Source organism: Anabrus simplex, chromosome 5 (genome assembly GCF_040414725.1).
Source record: "Anabrus simplex isolate iqAnaSimp1 chromosome 5, ASM4041472v1, whole genome shotgun sequence".
Lineage (NCBI taxonomy): Eukaryota > Metazoa > Arthropoda > Insecta > Orthoptera > Tettigoniidae > Anabrus > Anabrus simplex.
In genome coordinates, this window is record NC_090269.1 from 387,197,872 (window position 1) to 387,214,958 (window position 17,087).

The 17,087-nt window shown below is 39.3% G+C and overlaps 1 protein-coding gene across 4 annotated transcripts in view; it reads left to right on the forward strand.

The window, feature by feature from the left end:
* LOC136874159 (ubiquitin carboxyl-terminal hydrolase 10) overlaps positions 1–17,087 on the forward strand; it is a 180,120-nt gene that overhangs the window by 157,546 nt on the left and 5,487 nt on the right. The window lies entirely within an intron of this gene.

Genomic DNA, 17,087 nt, shown 5'->3' on the forward strand with positions numbered 1-17,087 from the left:
GAAACTCTTACCTCCTGGATGATCTGGAAGTCCTTGAATAGATTGAGATCTGGAGTTGGCAGATCCAAGGTTAATTTGGCAAGATGGGGCTACATAGATAAAGAAAAAATCCAGTGTGACTGCGGAGAAGACCAGACCGTCCAACATATGCTCCAATGTAGACTATGTCCAGCCTCCTGCACAGAAGATTACATGGACTGCCTAAAATCCATAAAAAAGATGTTCTCCTGAGACTTATTGTTAGTGCGATAGGTTCTCCTACGTATGCTCTGGCTGAATACCTAAGCAAATTGCTTCAGCCACACATAAGGCATACTGAATCATACGTCAGGGACTCTCGATATTTCATCAACAAGCTGTCAACCATAACCCTTCAACCTAATGTACTTATGGTGAGTTTCGATGTGGAGTCGTCGTTCACTAAAGTGCTGATTGACTCGGTCATGTCTCTCATTGAACACCTGTTCCCTGAGGACATTACTAAGCTATTTTACCACTGTATGAACACCAAATTTCTAATATTTTAAAAAAACACATCATCAAAGTAGCATATAGAACCTCCCACACCAACTCCAAACTCATTTTTTATCAACACACTGTCAACAATAACAATAACAACATTAATAACAAATACTTGAACTTCGGAGTTTACAAATTAGAATACCAATCCTGCAATTCCAGCCATGTTGGTCAAACAGGCCGCAATTTTGTCATAAGATACGCCGAACAACGCAACGCTCTCAAATATAATCATTTTTTCAGCTATGAGTGAACATCATAAAGCATCCAGCCACGAATGCACTTGAATAGAGAAAGATCTTAAGATCTTGCATTGTGAGCAAAAAGGCACCTTGCTCAACGTTCTTAAGAGCGTCCGCATCGATTTAGATCAGTTTATGAACTCCTCACAATTTAAATGAAGTCAACGAGAAACCGAACATTCTACTTTAAACATTCATTCCATATATTTGTCAGAACTTCCGTAAGAAAAACAAACCCCACCTCATCTCTTCAACTTCCCCCCTCCCCCCCTCCTTACACCATCCCTGCACCACCCCTTTCCCCTCCCCACACCATTCCTGCACCACCCCTTCCCTCTCCCCACACCATCCCTGCACCACACCTTCCCCCTCCGCTCCTTCCATCCTCGCAAACACAGCTGAACCAACAATAGACTCGATCGCGCAAACAAGACCGTTACTTTGAGAAGGCCGGGCCGTTTGAGAGCACAACCACCTTTTAAACGCTGCAAGTTTTAAGCTTTCTACACACCCATTCCATACTTTTTACTTATCAGCCCTAGTTTCTCACACCACCTCATTTTTTTTTTTTCATTACATATTGAAACTTCATTGACGGTTTCCACTAGGGTACTTACAGTTTACCATGCACCTGTCATCTCCCTAACACAGCTTCTCAGTTTTATGTCGCGGCCCTTCCGACCTTTTATAATAAGACAAACCAACCAGCCAACAATTTTTGAAACGATAATCAAGATTGGGACCGCTAGATTGAGAAGATATTGAGAATGCTGCTGTTCTAAAGTTTTAAATTTCATTGGTGTTTTTCCTTGTCAGAGGCTTTTCGCCTGCACGTTATGTCAGGCTTGGTTTCTCAAACTTTTTCGCTCCCGCTCCCCTCGTAGCCAATTTGATGTGATGGGTTTCTACAAAAATAGATTTTCTGCTTGAATTTTCGACAGTGATTTCGTCCTGTTCTGTGTTGTTACGAAACCAATATGTTGTAAACTAAGAGGCCCGCAACCTCACTTTGTGCACTTATTGTTCATTTCCATCTGTATAATTTGTTTGTCATTTCTTTTCTTGTTAGGTTAACACAATTTTTAGTTTCAATTATGTTTTGTATTACCCCTATTTCACTGAATTTTGTTGCAGTGAGTTGTTTTTTGCTCCACATGATGATGTAAATATTGTATATTGTGCTAATTTTGTATCCGTCTAGGCTCCCTTTTTTTTCTTCATTTGTTTCTTCATTATGTTTTTTGGCATTTTTTAGCTTGTATTATGTAAATTATTTCAATCCCCCCCTTTTATTCACTGAAGATGGCTCGAACGAGCCGAAACATGTTTGAATTTGATAATAATAATTTCGTGTGGCTATTTCTAGCAGAGTGCAGCCCTTGTAAGGCAGACCCTCCGATGAGGGTGGGCGGCATCTGCCGTGTGTAGGTAACTGCATGTTATTGTGGTGGAGGATAGTGTTACGTGTGGTGTGTGAATTACAGGGATGTTGGGGACAGCACAAACACCCAGCCCCTGGGCCATTGGAATTAACCAATGAAGGTTAAAATTCCTGACCCGGCTGGGAATCGAACCCGGGACCCTCTGAACCGAAGGCTAGTACGCTGACCATTCAGCCAACGAGTCAGACTTGAATTTGATTACTCCATTTAATGATGGAATATATGATGTATTATATTACCTTTGTAAAGTGATTCTGATGGTTTGGTCAGCTTCCGCTTCGAATGCTAGCGCTGTCGATGTCCGGGGAGCCATCTGGTGGCGAATGAACTTACAATTTCCACTTATGTTATAGTGTCTAAATTTAAAAAGTCATTGTTTAAGAAGCCTTTCTCGTGGACAGTCACGATTTTCTTCTGATGACTCAGAGCAGAGTTCTCTGAAACGTGAAGAATTTCACTGTATCAATTTTATGTGATGTTCAAGTGATCCAGGTTCCTTCCGATGTTTCAGTAGATGCCAAGACATTTGTTCTCAGACATTTTCATATGCTATATTCTTATTGTAGATTATCATGAATAACTCCAACAAGAAACAGTACGTGATTCAAAATCAAAGAAGTGATGAGTTAGTTATTGGCGTTCAGACTTCGAACATAGTGAATGATCTCCAGGATGCAGATAGTCTTTTTCTTTTCATCAGTGAAAAATTTCTTTTGTACTGCCTGTGATTATGTCATGTACAAGTTTACACTCAAGAATGTTTAAAGCATGCTGAAGTTGCTAGGTTAGACAAAATTGAAAATGCACAGTTTTCTTCCATTTGTTTTTGCTTGGAAAAGTTTCCTATCATGTTATGCAAGGAAGAGAATTAATCTACAGATGAGGTGATGAATGAGGTTCAGAGGCAGTTCACAGCTCTTCAGGTAGATGGCACTTTGGTTGCAAATCAAGATGCCACAAGTGATTCCAGTTGGGCACAAATATCAAGAATTCATGTGGAGCCAATGGGCTTCTCAACTATAACCAAGTTTCTAGAGTAATGGAGACCAATCTCTTTTCGTTTTGGTTGGCTCTTATTTGAGCAAGATAATTTCCTACAATTTTCTGGTATTTTTGTTCTCGATCTAATTGTGTGTTGAAGTCACCCATAAGAAGTTTCAGATGGTATTCGGGAATTTTTGCTAGTTTTTCATCCAGTTATTCACAGAAGTTATCCATTTCGTCTGGGTCAGGCCTGTTATCATTTGTGGGGGCATGGGCATTAACTAGAGTATAGGTCTTGTTGACGCAGTTGATTGTTAATATGGATAATCTGTGATTTGCTGTTCGAAGTTGGCAACCGAATTAAGGAGTCAGGTTCTCACGGCAAATGCGGTTTCAAGTATTACAGATCCGTTGATGATTCTTTTTTGAGCTCTGCTCTTGAAGATACAGTAACCTTGGATTCAAAGGTCTCTTTGTCTGGGTTGTTGCTTGTAGGGCAATTACGAATATCTGATTTTTATGTAAGGCTTTGCTGAGGGTTTTCAGCTTGCTAGTTCGTGTAAGGGAGTTTATGTTGATTGTTGCTGGAAAGGTTTTTGATTTGGCTCACGAGTTTTTGACTGGTCGGGGTACGTGGAGACTCTCCGATTCGTCTCTTGCATAATGTTGTCACCTCCAGAATCTGAATGAGACTCGGGTGCCGCAGTTTGCATGGGAGGGATTCATCCCAAGACATACTCCTTGCAGTAACTTTCTTGAATGGTTGTGCCATCATGCTTTTAGACTTGAATTTGTTTTAGACGAGTACACATCCACATACCTTCCAACCCTTCCAGTTTACCTGGAAACTTTCTGTTTTTTAACTCTTCTTCCAATTTTTCTGATTCATTTTAAATTCTTCCTATTTTTGAGCAATATAACCTCCAGTATGGTCAATACTCTTTACCGTAGTATAAAGGATAAATTCTTATGTTACTGTGTAATTTACTCAACCACATTTTCAAGTGGATGTATTTGACGCTTTATTTTGCGAGTGTATCATCTGTCGCCCTCGGGTATCGTGTTTCCTGCTCGCTACGGCAGCATGTGTGCTTCACGGCTGGGGATTCGGGACGGCAATCGTCTTACAAGCGAGAGAGGCTAGCTAGCGACTCAGTTAATCGGGGCGAAAGGAGTAGTTTCTTATTGTGTGGTTTGCGCACTATTAACAGCATTTCTGTGCGTAATTTCGTTGGAGTTGTAGCAGTTCTGTGTTTCTCCCTGTGTCAAAGTCGTATGTTAGTTATGTATGAGACATACCGATCTCTTTTGTATTTGGTAGTCGTGTAATTCAGTGTGTTTTTGTTCATTCTTACTTCATTTTAATGAGTTGAATGTATTTCAAGGGAGTTGTGTCGGTGACAGTTTCTGGTATTTCCTCTTCACGTTATGGCTAAAAAACATAAACGTTATCTGAAATTGTTTCAGAGATACCTATAAAATTAAATTTATGTTCATTTTACGGTTTAATAAAGGGAACTATTGTGCGTTTTGTTGGATATGTCGGTGTGATATAAGTACAGTGGAACCTCGATATCTCGAATCACCTCGGGAGATAAATTTCATTTCGAGTTATCGAAATGTAGAGATATAGAGAATACCATTTTTGAGCATGTATAGCACTTAATTGAATCATATGTATCAACCGCGTAGAAGCGCGCGGCTGTGAGCTTGCATCCGGGAGATAGTAGGTTCGAATCCCACTATCGGCAGCCCTGAAGATGGTTTTCCGTGGTTTCCCATTTTCACACCAGGCAAATGCTGGGGCTTTACCTTAAGGCCACGGCCGCTTCCTTCCAACTCCTAGGCCTTTCCTATCCCATCGTCGCCATAAGACCTATCTGTGTCGGTGCGACGTAAAGCCCCTAGCAAAAAATAAAAATTAATAATAACTAATGATTTTCCTATGAACAACTTATTGCAAAATTATAAAAATTTGATGCAAAACGGGGTTTTTTTTTTTTTTTTCCTACCTTATTTGCATTCAGATTTCCCATCACTGAGAGATCTATCTGTGTCTTAATTGTCATTGCCTTGTAAATTTTCAGCAACATTTTTCCTAATATAAGTAAATGCTATACAGAACTTTGACAGCGATATGGTGTGAAAAGCAGATCCTAGAGGACTGGACAAAAAATGTTATCATCCCTTTATTTTAAAAAGGATTCAGAAGAATGTGTGCCCACTATAGAGGTATAACACTTCTCTCCTGTGGTCTGAAAACTGTGGAAAATATTGTTCAAACTAGAGTGTGGACAGTGATACTTGTTTTGGAAGAACAGCATGAAGCCAGTAGAACAATAACTAGACTTGTTCTTCATTCTAAGGATGTTAATGGAACAGCACTGGGGAAGAGGGAAAGGCTTAGTATTCTTAAACCCAGAAAAGTCATATAATAGGATGCCGAGACCAGTCGTATGGAAGTGCCTTAGAGAACTGGGAGTGCCTGAATATCTCATAGACAAGTTCCAAATGCTGTACTGCACTGTAACAACTGTATGCATGTTGGGGATGGCCAGTTAGAATGGTTTGTTACACAGGGTGTCAAAAACGGGAGCGCACTCTCACCGTTCCGATTCATTACCGTCAAACAGTATTCTTAAAAATGTGAAAAGAGAACAAGATGGAGAACTACCTACATTGGTGTTTGATGATTTAGCCATCTGGGGACAGATAGAGGTAGAGGTACAATCTAAGCTGGATGAGTGGGTAGCAAAAGTTCAAACAGTATTAGATGAAGGTTAGCACAACAATAACTGTTGCACGGAAAATGGGGAAGATACTGGCTGCCACATAAACCTTGGAAGGTGCAAACCTTCAATGTGTACAGGTAACCAAATACCTAGACAGCATGATTTCCATCAGGCGTGCCACATAAAGCTTGGAAGGTGAAAACATTCAATGTGTACAGGTAACCAAATACCTAGGCAGCATGATTTCCATCAGGGGTACTGCCTGTAAAGAAATAGTAAATTGAGCGGCTAGAAGTTCCAACTTCTACAAGCTCATAAGAAGTCTGCATTGGGATAATAAGGTGCCCATGAGAACCAAGATGACTGGTGTAAGTCATACTATGTGCCCATTCTCACAGAAACATGTACACTGAAACAGAGAGAGGTTAGTAAACTGCATGCATGCGAAATGAAGTTTCTACGAACTACCCTCCAGAAACATGTTGGGATACTGCGTAAAGGAACAATCACATCAGAATTGAACTGAAAGTGGACTATAGAAGAGAAGAACTTCAGGATTAACATGATATGGACATATAAACCAAATGTCTGGCACAAGAACACCATGTGCATGCCTAGAAAGAAGGGTTGAAGGATGAAGGCCAATGGGAAGATCTAGGAAGAGATGGCTACACCAACTGAGAGAGCATGTGAAGAGAAGAGGAGGGAATTGGGAGTCAGTGGTGACATAGGAGGCATTTCTGGACAGAAAACAGTGGCAAAGACTTGTTCAACACCACCCTACCTGGCACACTGGAGGGGTTCGATGATGTTGATATCTTGAGCTGTGATCTCATCTAGCACTTCTTTACGTCTTGGTCATTTCCCATATGTACTTACGTGGTATGATCGCATGTCTCCTCATTATCCAAAAATAAAACTAACTATTCTGTTCTTATCTGTTTATTTTTCTAGGAGCATTCTTGTAATTAAAAGAAGTCTAGGGGTGATATTCCAGTCTAAATCCATGTTTTTAAAGTTCAGGTTGAACAAATTTTCTGATTTTTTTCCTCCAGGATGGAGTCATATTTTTAACCCACGAGATCTTCAAGTGCCATATCCGGTTGCCCAGATGTCGGCGATTACTCTGGAGAAAGTTTTTTTGTCTTCTGCTAGTCGGAAGAGTCTCTCAGTTGTGTTAATACCGGTCCACTGCTTGATGTTGTGTAACCATGTTATCTCTGGTCTGCCAACTCGCCGTTTGCCCTCTATTTTACCTTCGAGAACGAGTTTTATGATGCCATATTTGTTTCCTCTTAATATGTGGCTTAGATAAGCTGTTTTGCAAACTTTTATAGTTATTAGTTCTTGCTTCATCCTAGCTCTCCTTAGGACTTCATGGTTTATCATATCTGTCCAGGGTATTCTAAGCATTCTTCTGTGCAACCACATTTCAAAGGCGGCAAGTCGTTTGATACTTGTGACTTTAAGATCCATGTTTCTGCTCCATATAACAGTACTGACCAGATGTAGCACTTCATTAATTTCTGTCTGAGCTTCAGGTTTAGATGATTATTACAGAACAAAGAGCTCATCCTGCGAAATGCAGCTCTAGCGTTCTCAATTCTGCATCTGATTTCCTTATCCTGGATCCATACTGTCTGTTATTATGCTGCCGAGGTACTTGAACTGGTGGACTTGTTCTATTTTATGGTTGTTTAATGACAAGGTGACATTTGCATTACTATTTCTGCTAAATACCATTAACCTAGTTTTTGCTACATTTATATGGAGACCATACTGTAAACCTTTGACATGGATTCTGTTCAGGAGTTCTTGAAGGCCTTGTATAGTGTTGCACAGAATCAGAGTGTCGTCTGCATATCTAGTATTATTGATCAAAACACCATTTACTTTCACACCAAGTTCAACATCATGCAAAGCTCCTTTAAAAATGATGTCAGAATAGATGTTTTTTCCATCGAGATGTTTTCGTTGGAGATTCTGTCAGTTTTTCATGTTTCACTCCATCAAAAGCTTTCTTATAGTCAGTGAAACATGCAAATACATCTTTGTGTATTTGGCGGCATTTTTGGAGCAGGACATTGACACTGAATAAGGCTTCTCGTGTATCAAAGGGATTTCTGAAACCCATTTGGTTATCATCCAAGTCTATTTCGCACTTCGTTCTAATGCGCGTGTATTATACGTAAGAATGCTTTTAAGATATGACTCATCATACTTATAAGACGGTAGTCGCTGTATTTCTTTGGATGAGACTTTTTAGATATTGCGATGAATGTCGATTGCAACCAGTCCTCTGGGATTATTCCAGTATCATAAATTGTATTGAAACGTTTAGCAGTTTGGTCAACATTCTCTCCAGTTATTAGTTTTAGAACCTCAGCTGGTATCTGGTCTGGACCTACTGCTTTACCATTAGGTGATATTGTGAAGGAATGTAATACTTCTTCTTTTGTTAATTTTGGACCTTTTGCGTTGTGTAAGTACACAATTTCACCTGTCATCACTGAACAATTCGTTTATGTATTCTGTCCAAGTCTGTATGATTTTTTTGTTCATCTAGGATGGGTTTGCTGATGTCATCAAAGAGAGTCATTGGCGTCTGTTTTCTGTACAGCCCAGCTATCTCTCTTACTTTCTTGTATAACTTGAAACTATCATGTTCTTTATTTAGTTCTTGTATTTCTTCACAGTTCATTGTCCATCTTTCCTGGGCTAATCTGATTTCCTTCTTAATCTCCCTTTCTATCCGTCCGTAGCTGTCTTCTCTGCCCTTTTCTTGTCTTCTCCGTTCCATTAGATCAAGTATTTCATCAGTCATCCATCTCTGCTTCTTTTGCCTTGTTGATGTAAGATGATCCTTACAGACTTTTAACAGTGTATCATGTAATATTTTCCATTGATATTCTGTACTGTTGTCATTGTTGTTGCTATTGTTGGTTTGCATTTTGTTGTTCACGTCTTGTATTACTGCTTTTTTAATTGTAACATCTCGCAGTTTGGTAACATCAAACTTGTTAGACACTTGCTTTGATGTGGTGGTTTTCAATTTCAATCTGATATCTGCCACTAATGGCACATGGTCATACCCAACATCTGCTCCAGGATACGTTGTTGCTCGTTTAACAATATTTCTAAATCTTTTGTTAACCAGAATATAATCAATCTGATTCCTGATTGGTCTTCCTGTTTCCTTTTCTAGTGGTGAAATCCATGTGTAGAGGCACTGTTTATGAAGTTTGAACCAAATGTTACAAACAACTAGATCTTGCTCTTGGCAAAATTGGAATAGTCTGTCACCTCTTTGGTTAGCTGAACCCAATCCATATTCTCTCACTAAGTCAGACCTTCTACCTTGCCCGATTTTGGCATTGAAATCTCCTGATATTATTATTATTATTATTATTATTATTATTATTATTATTATTATTATTATTATTATTATTATGTCAGTGCTGTTGAGTTCTTTACAAACCATTATTCAGCATTTCATAGTACTCATAGTCATTGTCATGTTTTGTGTCCGCTGTTGGAGCATATACTTGTATAATGCTTACATTAAAGGGCTGACTCTGCATCTGTAACAGCATTATACGGTCAGAGATTGGTATGAAGTTTTTGATATATCTGACATAGTTCGCCGAAACGAACACACCTACTCCATTCCAGTGATTGCGGTCTTGCGGGTTCCTGCCAGAATAGTAGAGTGCCATGTTCATGGCGGCACAATCCAGAACCTGGCCAGCGTAGCTCACTGATTCCTAAGATGTTCATTTTGAATCGCCTGGCTTCTTGAATCATATTGTCCAGCTTTCCAGCTGCATATAAACTTCTAACGTTCCATGTAGCTATACGTAGTTGATTTTTAATTGTTAAACTGGGGGATTCTTAGCACCCCTTGCCCACTTAAGGGCTGCCCGGGACTAGGGGCTTTTAATTTATTCTTTCTCTCCATAGTAACTTCCTGGGAATATTGTCACTGGGGTGGTTTTCCGTTGCCTTCCCCTGTATGAATACATCCGCTCCTAACATGGAGAAGAGACGCTGGGTGTAGCTGCCCACTCTGGATCATACGCTACACGTCGTATCAAAATTTGCCCTTCTTAAGATGGCTGACAAAATGGGCAGGCTCTGTGTCCTAGGCAACCGCGTGAAAAGAGAGTAGAGTGCACATCTTCTTTGTGGTCTCCATAGTAGTGATGGCAGACTGAGACAAAATGGGTGCCAATTAGGGCAAAATGTTTAAAATAGATGTAACGAGTTTCCATCTAAGTAGTCATCTGTAAAACTATTGTAGCAGTGAACAAGATGGCAGATATTTAAGGCACAAAACTGATAATTAGAGACGGGAATTATAGGCACGAATAGGTTAGAATGCAAACGTATTTGAAGAAGGCGCAAGTGTAATCTAGCTGCTCTACAGTTATGTCGGGGAGTTGCATAAATTTTAGGGGTTCTGTTTGTCCAGATCGAAAATATATATGCAAATCTCACCGTAGAACCGTCATGCGGGTAACATGCACCTGCGCCTTGGTTAAATACGTTTGCATTCTAACCTATTCGTGCCTATAATTCCTGTCTCTACTGATAATAAATATTACTCTAAAACACTTAAATGAACGTGGGCTCACTAGATAACACTAGCATAAACTCAGCACCCAAAATAAAATCACATATACCCTCTGGGAACCACAAACGAAGCGCAGTTCTTCTTAACAGATGGATATAAGACGCAGTACCACTACACATCTTATTCGCTGGTGGTGCAATACCTTTGAGATAGAAAGGAGTATTTATATATCTGTAGTTTTACACTTCATTCATGTTTCTTAAATAGGGCAATGATCACACCTTGCCTCCAGTCACTGAGATTACGTTCTCATCCCAAATTTGATTTAGTGCTCATTTTCCAGCTCCAGTTTCCTAGCTGTGGTGTATAAGTGCTTGCTGCTTCTTCCTGTTAAAGTATAGTTTCTGTTCCTCTTGTCCTTCCACTTGACATTCCTCTTGCTGACCTCCAATTTCACCGTCTATTCATTGATTCCTTGACCTTCCTACTGGCCTTTTCCCTTTCACTTCTCGGTCAAAGTAATTCCTTGCTGTTCTTGTTCTGTTCATCCTCATGTCCAAACGATTGTAGCCTGCATTTTCCTATAAGCTCAGTTAACAGCTATTTTGATGCTAGACTCCTTCCTGTTTGCTTCATTTCTAATTTTGTATTTCCTGGTCTTTTGATTCATTGTTCTGATGAATTTCATTTCTGTTGACTGGATTTTACTGTTAGCCTTGTTATTTTGAGTCCATAGACAAGAATTGGAATAAATAGGTATGAAACATAGTCAGTTTTGCTTTCTGGGGTATTTTATCATCCCAGAGTAGATTTCTCACTTGAAAATAAAATAGAGAAACTTTGAGTCCTATTAAGTATCTCTTGGTTTGTGTTTTCTTTGAAATGATACTTCCAAGGTATTTGAAGTTAAAAGCACATAGTTAATGAGTTCCCTCCAGGGAAATATTTGAATCTCTGCATTTCCTGTTGATGGTATTTCAACAGTTTTAGGTTTTACTGATGTTTAGTCCAAATTATTTAAACTTGCCATTCCAAAGATTTAGTTTGTCCTGTATTCCTGTACTCATTACAATATTCTTTGATGGATTTTATGATCGATCCATGACAGTGGTGAACAGAAGTGGTGACAAGGTACTTCCCTGCTGGACTCCTCTTTGTGTTTCAAACCAATGTAATCTTTCATCCCCTATTTGGACACGGCTAAAGATTTTTGATAGAGCACCTTTACTTTATCAATCAGGAACTTCAGCACACCTATACCTTCTAGACATTCCCAGATTATCTCCTTAAGCACACTGTTGTAGACCTTCCCGATGTCCATAAAAATCACCACTAAGTTCTAAGACGGCAAATATCAGGTCTTCAGTACTTCGGCTCTTTCTGAACCCATGTTGCTTCTCAAGTAACGTTTCTACTGTGTTCCTGATCCTTGTTTCAATTATCTTCTCCAGAATTTTGAGTGGTAAAGTAGAGTAATGCCCATGTAATTTCCACGTTCCTTCCAGTTTTTTTTGTACAGGAGGATAATGCTACCTTTCATCTAGTCCTTTGGTATCCTGTTTCTTTTCAGATGAGAGTACTTTATACAACCATTGTATGCCTTGTGCTTACCATTTCTCCATTTATTCAGCTCAGATCCACGTCTAGCCATGTTAGCTGGTGGTGTGCTCCATTATTTGCACCTGAAGTGCAGTCTTCAGTGATATTTCGAAGACTTTTGGCGTTTAATAAAGTATTGAATTAATTCTTCTTTTCTTCTCTGATGCCTTGATCTGTCGTAACAAAGTTCCCATCTGTTTCCAGTGCAAGGATATTGCCATTCTCCCTTCTTCTATGCTGGACTACTTTATGATCAACTTCCTATTACCTTCACAGTCTTCTGTTAGCCTAGTAGTGAACTCGTCCCAACACTTTTCCTTTTCTTCAATCTCTTCACAAATAGTTTCTTGTTCTGGTACTCCTGTGCCAGGTACTGAATTTAATCTTCCTGCTGGACTGATTTCTGTTCTTTTGTTATCTAGGCTCTTCTATGCTGCATTTCTTTCTTTCACAGCAGTTTTCCCGCTTCCATTCCACCATGGTGTTTCTTTTCCCCTGCATATTGCACTTGCCTTTTCACATAGTGATTTGGCTTCTGAAACCAGGGTGTTCTTGAATGACAGCCACTCTTCTTCTACTACTTCTTTTTCATTCATTAGTAAGGTTGCTGAGCCGTTCTTTGATATTCTTCTTTCTTCCCATCTCCTAGTATCTATATCTTTATCCCTGACATTTTCTTATGCTTGACATTCCTCACATAGATGTTCCCAAAGTGCACGACTAAAAGCCGGTGGTCACCATTGGTGCTTTCACTTGGAATCTTCTTTTCTTCATGGGGCCTCTAAATATTAGTTCCTAATTAGCGTCGACCTCTTAAGATCTTTTGCAACCATGTTTTTCCTTCATTCTCACCTAGATATACCTGCTCCCTTCACAAAGCTACAAGTTGTTCTTATTGGGTCTTCTTGGATTTTCTCTCTTCACCTGGTAATCCTAGAGTGGAGAGTCTTCTCTTATTACTCCAATTCTATGTAGGGTTTTTTTCAGATGGCAGTGTCCTGTCAACAGTCCTACTACCTATCTTATATTTTCTCTGCTGAGTTTGAACAGTTCTTTAATACGGTTCATGTTTGGCTCTTTTATCAGTTCCTTTGCAAGTCTGCATCCTGGAGTATTTTTCCAGTTCTCCATTTGTTTCTTTTGTATCCATTTTCCTATGTAGTGTCGGGCTTGTCCATAGGAAGTCCCGCATACAGGTTCTGGGTTTATGAAATATGTTTATCCTTTTCCTGGCCAGTTTATCTGCCTTTTCATTTCATTCTATACCTGCATGCCCTGGTACCCATATTTTGACATCATTGTACTTTGAGAGCTTCAGAAGTGAATGGCAATACCAGACAATTCTGGATATTATGCGTGCTGCTTCTAGTGCCTTAATGGCTGCTTAGCTGTCTGTAAAAATGAAAATGTTCTTATTCTTATAGTTCATTTTCAGACTTTCTTCAAGAGATGTTGTGATAGCTATCACTTCAACTTGAAAGGCTGTAGTGTGTTTGCCCAGGCACATCTGGATTGATCTCGCAGGTCTTTCCCTGTTGATCCCTCCTCCTGTGCCATCCACAGCCTTTGAGCCATCAGTCCACCACACTTATATCTTCTTTTTCAGTAATCCATTTGTTGATATCCCAGTCTTCTTTTTTTATTATCTAGGTCTCAAACAGTCTCAGAGTTGTACTTTGGTATCACATGATCAGAAGGCATGGGTAGAACTTCCTCTGTGTTAATTTTAATGTCCTAGATTGGGTCTTTGTGCATTCCAGCACTCTGATTGTGCCAATCTGTATGAACTCATTCTAGCCTGTCCTTTTCTGGAATTGCATAGTGATGGGAGGTCTAGTAAAGTATTCAAGGCTTCTGTTGGCGTAGTTCTCATAGCCCCAGTAATGGCTATGCATGCCATTCTCTGTAGGCTATCCAATCCACTGCTGAATTACTTTCTGTCACCAGATGATTGCAGCATAGGCCATCAATGGTCTAATGATCATTGTGTATATCCACATTGCCATTGATGGTCTTAGGTCCCATGTCTTCCCGATGGCTCTTTTACATGTATACAGCAAGTTCTTGGCCCGGGTTATGTTCCTTTCTATATGTGGATTCCAGGTTAGATTTTTATCTGACGTTACACCTAGGTGCAGTGCCTGTTCTTCCATATATATATCTTGTCCAGATAGCTTCAGTGATATCTTTTCGTCTAATTTTCTCCTTCTTGTAAAAGGAACCAGAGTTATCTTGTTCGGGTTGACTGATAGTTGTTCTTTCCGACATTCGCTTGGAATAATCTTAACATCAGTGATGAACGGACTAGCTCATCTATCAGTTATTATAGTCTATTACTGTCCTCTGCTGCCCATCCCAACTGTAGCATGTGTTTTTATGGCTGTCTCTTCTGAAACCAAGAGTTCTGTATGCTCAGGTTATTCCATGCACAGAAATCTTTTCTCATTCCTGGTTTCTTCCACCATAGCAATGGGGGCCTACGACGTCTTCACAGTCTTGCCTATCCGTCCCAACTTGGGCATTCAAGTCTCCCATAATTGTGATGTCTTCCTTTATTTGGTCCTCTAGATCTACAAGGAACTGGTCTTTTTCATCTGCAGCACAGCCTGCATGTGAGGCATATATACTTGGAGAAAGGTATTGGAATACCTGGCCAACACGTCATTTCATTTTAATGAATCTGTCACTCATATAATTTATGTCTGTCTGCACAACGTCTCTGGAGAACAAAAGTAACTCCATTTCTGGCTTCATTTGGGTTTCCGGTTCACTACAATATGTAACCATTTCATAAGGTTTCCTTTCCTTAACTTATCCATTTTGTTTCACTCAACCCTAAAATCCCGTGTACATCTGCCCATGAGGTCTACGATTTCTGTGCATTTGCCAGTTATGGTGAGGATAGTGAGGGTTCCAATTCTGAGCTGTTTCTTCTTGTGTACTGTAGTGTTGGTCTCTTCCTGCATCTCCGATGAGCTTCGGGTTGTTGGCCGTCATACGCTTGTAATTTGCATGAAGTTGTCATGTCTGGTAATTTTAACTCTTTTTACATCTGAGGCTTGTTTTGGTTTTGAAAGCAACAAACTTATCAATTCTCTTCAGTTGGCTTACTAGGCCTAACGCTGTAGAGGATTTTCTTTCAGAGTAATCTCCCTTAGCCTTTAGCAGTCCCCTGCCGCACCTGCAAGGCAGCAGCATTTTGGTGAATTTGTGTGTCATCTACGGGAGAACTCCTTTGCCATTGGCTCTACGTTAGTTTGTTGGGTTTGGTACTGGCCACAATTCTCGGCCAGACAGTCGCAAGTAGTGCCCTGTACTGTCACGTGCAGTAGCAGGGTATTCCGACCTGATGACATTTTCTGCCTTCACAGAAATGAGCATGGTGATGTCCTTGTACTGAAAAAAGATGATGGGAACCTGTGTATTTAGAACACCATATAACAATTGTATTCCAGGTCACAAAGTGCTTTAATCTTGTCCACATTGAGCTCATCCAGTCCAGCAGACATGTTTTTCATTTTACACACAATAAAAGTCCCCTGTAGCAAGAATTCGTAATGGCGAAAAGTTTACTCGCTATAGCGGATTGGCGTTATATCCGATTTTTGTAAAATTCGAGAAAAAACCCATACACATTAAAATCGGTATGAAACAGCAATTAGTGTGTTCAAAACTTGTGTTTCCGCGGATGATATCCACACTACGGCGTACTTGTTTGTTATTTTTCAAAATCTGATACTACGTGAAAGTGTGTGTTTAATTTCATTCTGATGAAAAAATTGTAGTATCAGTTCACAGGCTTCTGCGACAAACATTTTTCTTCTTCAAACGGCATAACCTAATCTAACCATATATGTAACATGAAAACATTTCAAGCATGTAGAGAAATGATAACTTCCTCGCTAAAAATTTACATGGGAACAGCCTTTCCAAAATTTAACTAGACGCGAGAAAACATAAAACTATCCTCTGAAATCAGTGATGTACTGTCATGTTGATGTGTATTATATTCTTACTTAATTTCAATATAACATTAAAATTAAGCGATTGTTTACTTCAGCCTTTATTTTTAACAAGTTAACAACTGCCATCGGCTACATTATTTACGTATTCATTACGGAAATGTGTTCTTTTATTTCAAATTTTCTTTAGAGAACAGCAGTCGACCGGTATTACTGATTTACTCTTGACATTGCCTTTGAATATACAATATTAAATAGAAGGATGGATCCACCTTTCAATACTCCGTTGTTGAGTTGAACCAAATAGAAGTTACAGCCTGTTCATTTGGGACCGGTTTCAACACATTTGAAGTGTCATCAGCCAATTAGCAAAGTAGTGCAAAAATTAAGTCATAAAGATTTAAAAACAACTAACACAATGATCTATTTGGTTCAACTTAACAACGGAGTATTGAAAGGTGGATCCTTTCTTCTATTTAATATTGTATATTTCTCTATTCAGTACGGAACAATCATGAAATTTTTAACTTTAAATTGCCTTTGAATGTCGACAAGATAGCTTGCAAGTCTATATAGCAAGAAAATGATACCAAAGATGTTTAATCGCATTTTGTGGCAAATGTTGCAGTTTTGTTATTCAAACAACGTCGCCTAATTTAACCATATTATATGTACAATGGAAAGCCCATTTCAAGCACCAGTAGAGAAGTAATAATATTCTCGCTATAAATTTACGTGGGAGTAGCCATACTGACATTTATCCAGATGCGAGAAAACATGAACTAACCTCTGAAATCAGTGATGTGCTCTTCCATATCTTGGGGTATATCGCATTCTTACTTAATTTCAGTGTATAGTATTAAAATTAAGTGATTGTTAACTTAGCCTTTATTTATAACGAGTTGACAACTGCTATCGACCATGTTATTTACGTATTTATTACAAAAACAGGTTCTCTTCTTTCTTTCCTAATTTTCTTTACAGAACAGCAGTTCATGCATATTACTAATCATCTTTGACATCGCCTTCATATG